The sequence below is a fragment of the Camellia sinensis genome, chromosome 5, assembly GCF_055761805.1.
Source record: "Camellia sinensis isolate YWXY chromosome 5, ASM5576180v1, whole genome shotgun sequence".
In the NCBI taxonomy this organism is placed as follows: Eukaryota; Viridiplantae; Streptophyta; class Magnoliopsida; order Ericales; family Theaceae; genus Camellia; species Camellia sinensis.
Window position 1 is genome coordinate 148,895,442 of NC_138965.1, and position 5,977 is coordinate 148,901,418.

The window sequence follows — 5,977 nt, forward strand, 5'->3', positions numbered from 1 at the left end:
GCACTGTTCTAAGCAATGTACAAGTGCTGTTAATTTTGCATTCTAACTTGTGTATTGGGCCAGTCTTGTTGTTTTGTTTTGAGTCAGTCCTTTTGTTTTGAGTCAGTCTTTTTGTTTTGGGTCTATCTTGTTGTATCGAGTCAGTCCTATTGTATAGGAGTCGGGTGATTCCGGGGGGGGTGTTACCTCGGGCATCACCATTTTGTTTTGTGTTTGTCTTTTCGTTTTGTTTTGAGTCTGTCTCTGCCAAGGAGCCAGTTGTGCCAACAGTTTTTTTTTGAATGAAACAGCAGTGATTTTCACTCTTGTGTTTGCCTCGGTCGTGTGCCAATTGTGCCAGAAATTTTGAATCAAACGGCAGTACTTTTCACCTACTTTTCTATGCCTTGAATTCATTGCACTGACCTAAGTTTTCAAAACCTTTTGAACATTGTGATTGAAAACAAAGAGGAAGGAATTCCTCGGGTTTTGCAAAATTTTGATCAATTGAGAGAAAGAGATGCATGCTAAGCCCTTAATGAATGAAATCATGTTTGTTAACGTGAGTACTGAGAAGGACCCTGGCTTGATCCAGACTGGTTTCACACTATCTTCAGCGCGAGCGATTTGTCGCTTTCTTAAAAATTTTCAAAAACAAAATGTTTTGCGCGGTCCTGCGAAGACTTGTGTGGAGTCGCTCTTGAGATTGTGCAGCTTAAGATCGCTCTCAGCCTCGAGACTTGAGCCCTTGCTTTCAAACCTTGACCTTGGATTCAGAGTGTTCAACGGTCAACCGCGATATGAGGCCTGTGTGGCCAGATTTGAAACAGCCCTCGAACAAGAGGCACCAAAGTCAGATCAAGAAGATCAGACCTCGTCAGAAGAAGCTTGCGAAGCTAGAACAGAAACACCCCTCGAACTAGGGGCGAAAATGTCCGATGTACTCGAAGAGCCGAAGATGGATCCTTCTGCAAATCGATACAACAGCCACTCTCTTGGATACAGATGGCTTCGAGATCCTAAAACCATTTGGCATGGACAAAGCTACACTTTTACCCTTGAGAGGCTCGCTGGGCCGAAAACCCGGAAGGGCGACCCAGGCAAAAGTTAGAGCAAGAGAAAAATACAAAAAAAGAAGCAAAAAAAAATGCAAAAGGAAAAAAAAAGAGAACAAAAAAGAAAGATGCAAAGAAAAGAACAAAAAAAAAGAAGAGAAAAAAGAATGAAAAGATACAAAAATTGAAAAAAAAAAGAAGAAGAACAAAGCTCGCAAGGTCGAAAACCCGCAACGGACGCCTTGGCAAAAGTTAGAGTGCAAAAGGAGAGGTTAAATACCCGAGTGTACCTTAACCCCAAACTACGTAAGGCTTGATTCCCATCTTTGGGATACGTAGGCAACTTCATTCTGAAGTCCAGCCGTAAAACACTTCAAATTCGATTGTGTCCATGCGATGGTTTTGGTCATCTTTGTCTTCTCTGTATCTGAGAGTCTGGTTGCGTTCGTCGCTCTGAGGATTGCCCACAAAGCGCTGCGGTGCCATCCAAACAAGGGGCAACTTTTCGTTGCCATTCGATGCGCTGCGGGGCCATTCAGACAAGGGGCAACTTCCCGTCGCCATTCAATGCGCCACGGTGCCGTTCAAACAAGGGGCAACTTTCCGTTGCCATGCAGTGTCCTTCAGACAAGGAGCAATTTTTCATTGCCATGGATCCGAGGTTGCGCATCTCAAGAGTAGGTTCCGTGCTCGTTGAGCAGTGGTCATTTGCAAAAATAGTTTTTGAGAATTTTTACTGAGGTTGACTAATCTTCTCGAAAAGTATTCCATTTTCAAAACTGGACCATTTCTTGGACCCAAAAGAGGAAAATTTTCAGGGCTCATGGCCTAACTTGCATGATTTTAAATCAGAAAATTGAACAAGCATGTTAATCTAACTCTCATTTTGGTCAAACTGTTTTAGTAGAAAGCAAAAACAAAAAATGGTCAAAATAATGAACTAGGGGCACAGTTGAGTCAGGTGTTCTGTCTTTTCCCCTTTATCAAAATACTTGCCGGAAAGGGCACTCTACTTGTCGGAAAGGGCACCGTATTCGCCAGAAAAGGGCACAACAAATGGCAGAAAGCTCTCACATCCTCCAACCAACGAGGTATCAAGCCAAGTGCGAAGCACGAACTAGAATGGGGCAAGATATTCCACTCCATCATCTGGACAGATCTTATCACGTCCAAACTCCTCAGCAAAGCATCATCAACTGATGTTAGCTGCAGATTTGCTACACACCCAGTTGTAGCGCGACCTTTCCGTGGGAGGAATTCACTAGCTGTGATCGGAAGAAAGAGAATCTAGCAGAATGCTAGGGGTACGAGCCCACAATTTGTTGTTTATCCGTCAATCACCCAGGGGAGGGATTTAAAATGAGAGATTAAAGAAAAGAGAGATGTACGGTGAGAGAAAAGTGAGAAAAGGGTTTTGTGAGAAAAACCGAGCTTCATAGCCGAGTGATGTGAGAACCACAAATGAGAAAGGGTGGGAAACACTACCCGGTGAAACAGGCTCCCTGTGCACGTCTGAGTGTCGTGTCTTTTTTGTTTTATCTCGATTCTTGTTTCGAGTCGTTTCGAGTGTTACTCGATGTGTCTAGGTTGTGTGCCTTTTATTTCCTTGTTGAGTCGTTTTGCTGTGTTCAGTCGTAGGCTCGATACCCGGTCGAGAGCTCATTTATCAATTCCAAAAATAAAATCATTTTGTGCTCCGAGTGCCGTGTTGTTCTCCACATTTGTGCAAAACAGAATTGGTTCTTTCATAAAGTCGCGGGGTTCAACCCAGGTCATGTCAGAACAGCAAAACTAGGACCTATTTGAAGCTATATAGGTTCCAGACTACAAAGCAAAGGCAAAAGCAAAAGAGGGCAAATTTTGAGCATATGAGTGTGTTTCACCTTCAGAAAATTCTGAGATTGCATTCCATATGTACCTCTTCAGGCCTTGTCAGTGCTCTGAAGAATGAGTGTGCCTCTACTCCAAATTTAAGCATGCTTCAAGTCAGAATGGCCATTAAAGCAGCAGCAGCAGATGTTACCTCTCGCCAATATGAACAGGGTGTGCCCTTTTGAGCTAAGTGCGTTGCAAAGTCCTCTAAGAGGTAAATCAGAGGCACTAGAGTACATGTTTGATGCTCCTCTACTACATAGAATGTGAACTTTCATATACACTATTGTTGCATGTGTGCCGCGCGTCGTTATGATTCGTGCATAGGATATGCTTGCTTTCAAAATTGCGTAGATTGTGCTTTCATACTTGCATGGAAAATGCCTGTATCTTTTGCATGGAAAATGCCCCCATACTTGCATAGGAGATGCATTCAATCGCACTATTTTGTGCAGTTTATCATTCACGCTATTTTGCGCATCGCACTGTTTTGTGCAGTTTATCATTCCCGCTATTTTGCGCATCGCACTGTTTTGTGCAGTTTATCATTTGCGCTATTTTGCGCATCGCACTGTTTTGTGCAGTTTATCATTCGCGCTATTTTGCACACTTCAATCGCACTGTTTTGTGCAGTTTATCATTCGCGCTATTTTGCGCACCTCAATCGCACTATTTTGTGCAGTTTACATTCGCGCTATTTTGCGTACCTCAATCGCACTGTTTTGTGCAGTTTATCATTTTCGCTATTTTGCGCACCTTTTTCGCACTGTCTTGTGCATTTCGAATCAATCGCGCTGCTTAGCGTATCGCACTATTTTGTGCATTGTGCCATTCGCGCTATCTTGCGCATCTCACCTGTACTTGTTAGTGCATTGTATCGCGCTATCTTGCGCACCTTATCTGTATCGCACTGTTTTGTGCATTCACCTTGCTCGTACTGTTTTGTACACCTTTAGCATCGCACTATTTTGTGCATCTGTTTAGCACTGTCTTGTGCACTCCCTGGTCCAGGAGACCTTAAATCCTCCGGTCTAAGGAGACCTTAAATCCTGCATCATCATTCGCGCCATTCTGCGCATAGCACTTGCATTTCTTCGCACTGTCTTGTGCACTCCCCGGTCTAGGAGACCTTAAATCCTCTAAAGGTGCAAATCCTTTGGTGTTTGTCGTGCCCGAACGACTTCCGGTGGTCTGGTATAGCCACCTGCCTATGTTTGCAGTGAGTTCTTAGGAGACCAACTGAGACGGTGGAAACTAGAGTTCGAATGGCTTATGCCTAGAACACAAAGGTTCGGGATTTCCGAGACTAAAGTCTAGTTTAAATACCCAGGGGTGTATCCTCGGCTTGAAATCTGTATGGCAGCCCCATAGATTGAGATAGCATCTGTATGCACCTCAATTCTGGATACTGATCCAACCTAGTCTGTCACCTTGTTGAAGAATAGGGAAAGCTGCAACCATAGTCAGGGAGAAAAGTGGTACCTGTGGTTCAACTGAGAAGAAGCGGGAGATCCCCAGCAGCATGAGGTAAGTCATTGCCAATTGCCCCTGTGAGGTACCTTCACTTCCTAGCTATTACATTGCATTTCAGTTATTACATTACAGTGCATTGCATGAATCCTCAATTTTCAAACCGGCTTCGCGTAGCGTGTAAGTCCAATTTTCAAACCGGCTTCGCGTAGCGTATAAGTCCAATTATCAAAATCTTCCTTCATATCGCTTTGCATTTTGCCCCCTTGCCTGCGGGCATGCCTGCGGGCACATCTCTGTTTATCTTGTACGTTTGTCTATGTCTTCGGCCTCGTCAAAAATGGGTCGTCTCTGGGCTTTGACATTCACTCCCGTCACTTATGACTTCTGAGTTCTGTCAAAGAGGGGCAACTGTAGACACCCCATTTTTGACCGACCTTAAGACTCAGACGTCACCGATTGAGCGCTTGGTGATGTTGCATAATGTGCTTGTTCAGAAGTTTCAGAGTCGCGGCTGTGAGCCCCGCCTCCGGACTTCCGAACCCTCTTTTGTGCCTTGTCTCGGTTTGCGAACCAGACTCGATTTTCTCTGTTTCTTTTCCTGAGGGGAGGGAGAGGTCCCGTAGACCATCTCTCAGTGGCCGTGGGCTACATTTTGTGGCTGTAGGCCATTTTGTCCATTTCGGAGCCCGCTTTCCGGTTTTTCGGGACCGTTGGCCATGTGCCTCGGTTCGGGACCGCCTAACCATCTCCGTTTGCTCTGGTTTTTGGCATGTGTCTTATTTTCTCCCTTTTGAGGGACACTGAGTTCTGAAAGACCCACTTCGTGGTCGAACACCACTCCCGGTGCCTAACAGCCAGTGTTCGGGGGCCTCGGGCTACGCGTTTCGGCCCCCGAACCTTCATTTTGCATCAGTTTGGGCTCATTTTTGGTGGAGACCTTATTTTCACTGTTAGAAAGCTTGTAGGAGGGTGGGAGGCCAGCAATTTTGCTGAAAAGCCAACTTCTTTTTGGTCAAAAGTGGTTCAGCATGAATCCGGGAAGGAGAAAAATTTGCGCGGCTTCACCGAAACGGGCGTAAATCTTTGCACAAGAGGAATTAAGATATGAGGCCACCACCATTGGAAAGCTTACTTCCGGGGTTTCATTTTACACTCAAGAATCTCCCAAGTCCAAGTCCGGGGGGGGAGATGTGGTTGGTTGAAGTCTGGTTGGACCGAATCTGCGCGGCTTCACGGAAAAGGGCATAACTTTTTCTACAAGAGGAATTTTAATACCAGGTTTGCGCCATTGGAAAGCTAACTTCTAGGGCTTCATCCTAGGGGGTGGCCGGCCACTTTTTCCCTTTGACCTAGCCGGCCGGCTAGGGAAAGTGGCCGGCCGGCCACCTAGGATGAAGCCCCAGAAGTTAGCTTTCCAATGGCGCAAACCTTGCATTAAAATTCCTCCTGTAGAAAAAGTTATGCCCTTTTCCGTGAAGCCGCGCAGATTCAGTCCAACCAGACTTCAACCAACCACATCTCCCCCCCCGGACTTGGACTTGGGAGATTCTTGAGTGCAAAATGAAGCCCCGGAAGTAAGCTTTCCAATGGTGGTGGCC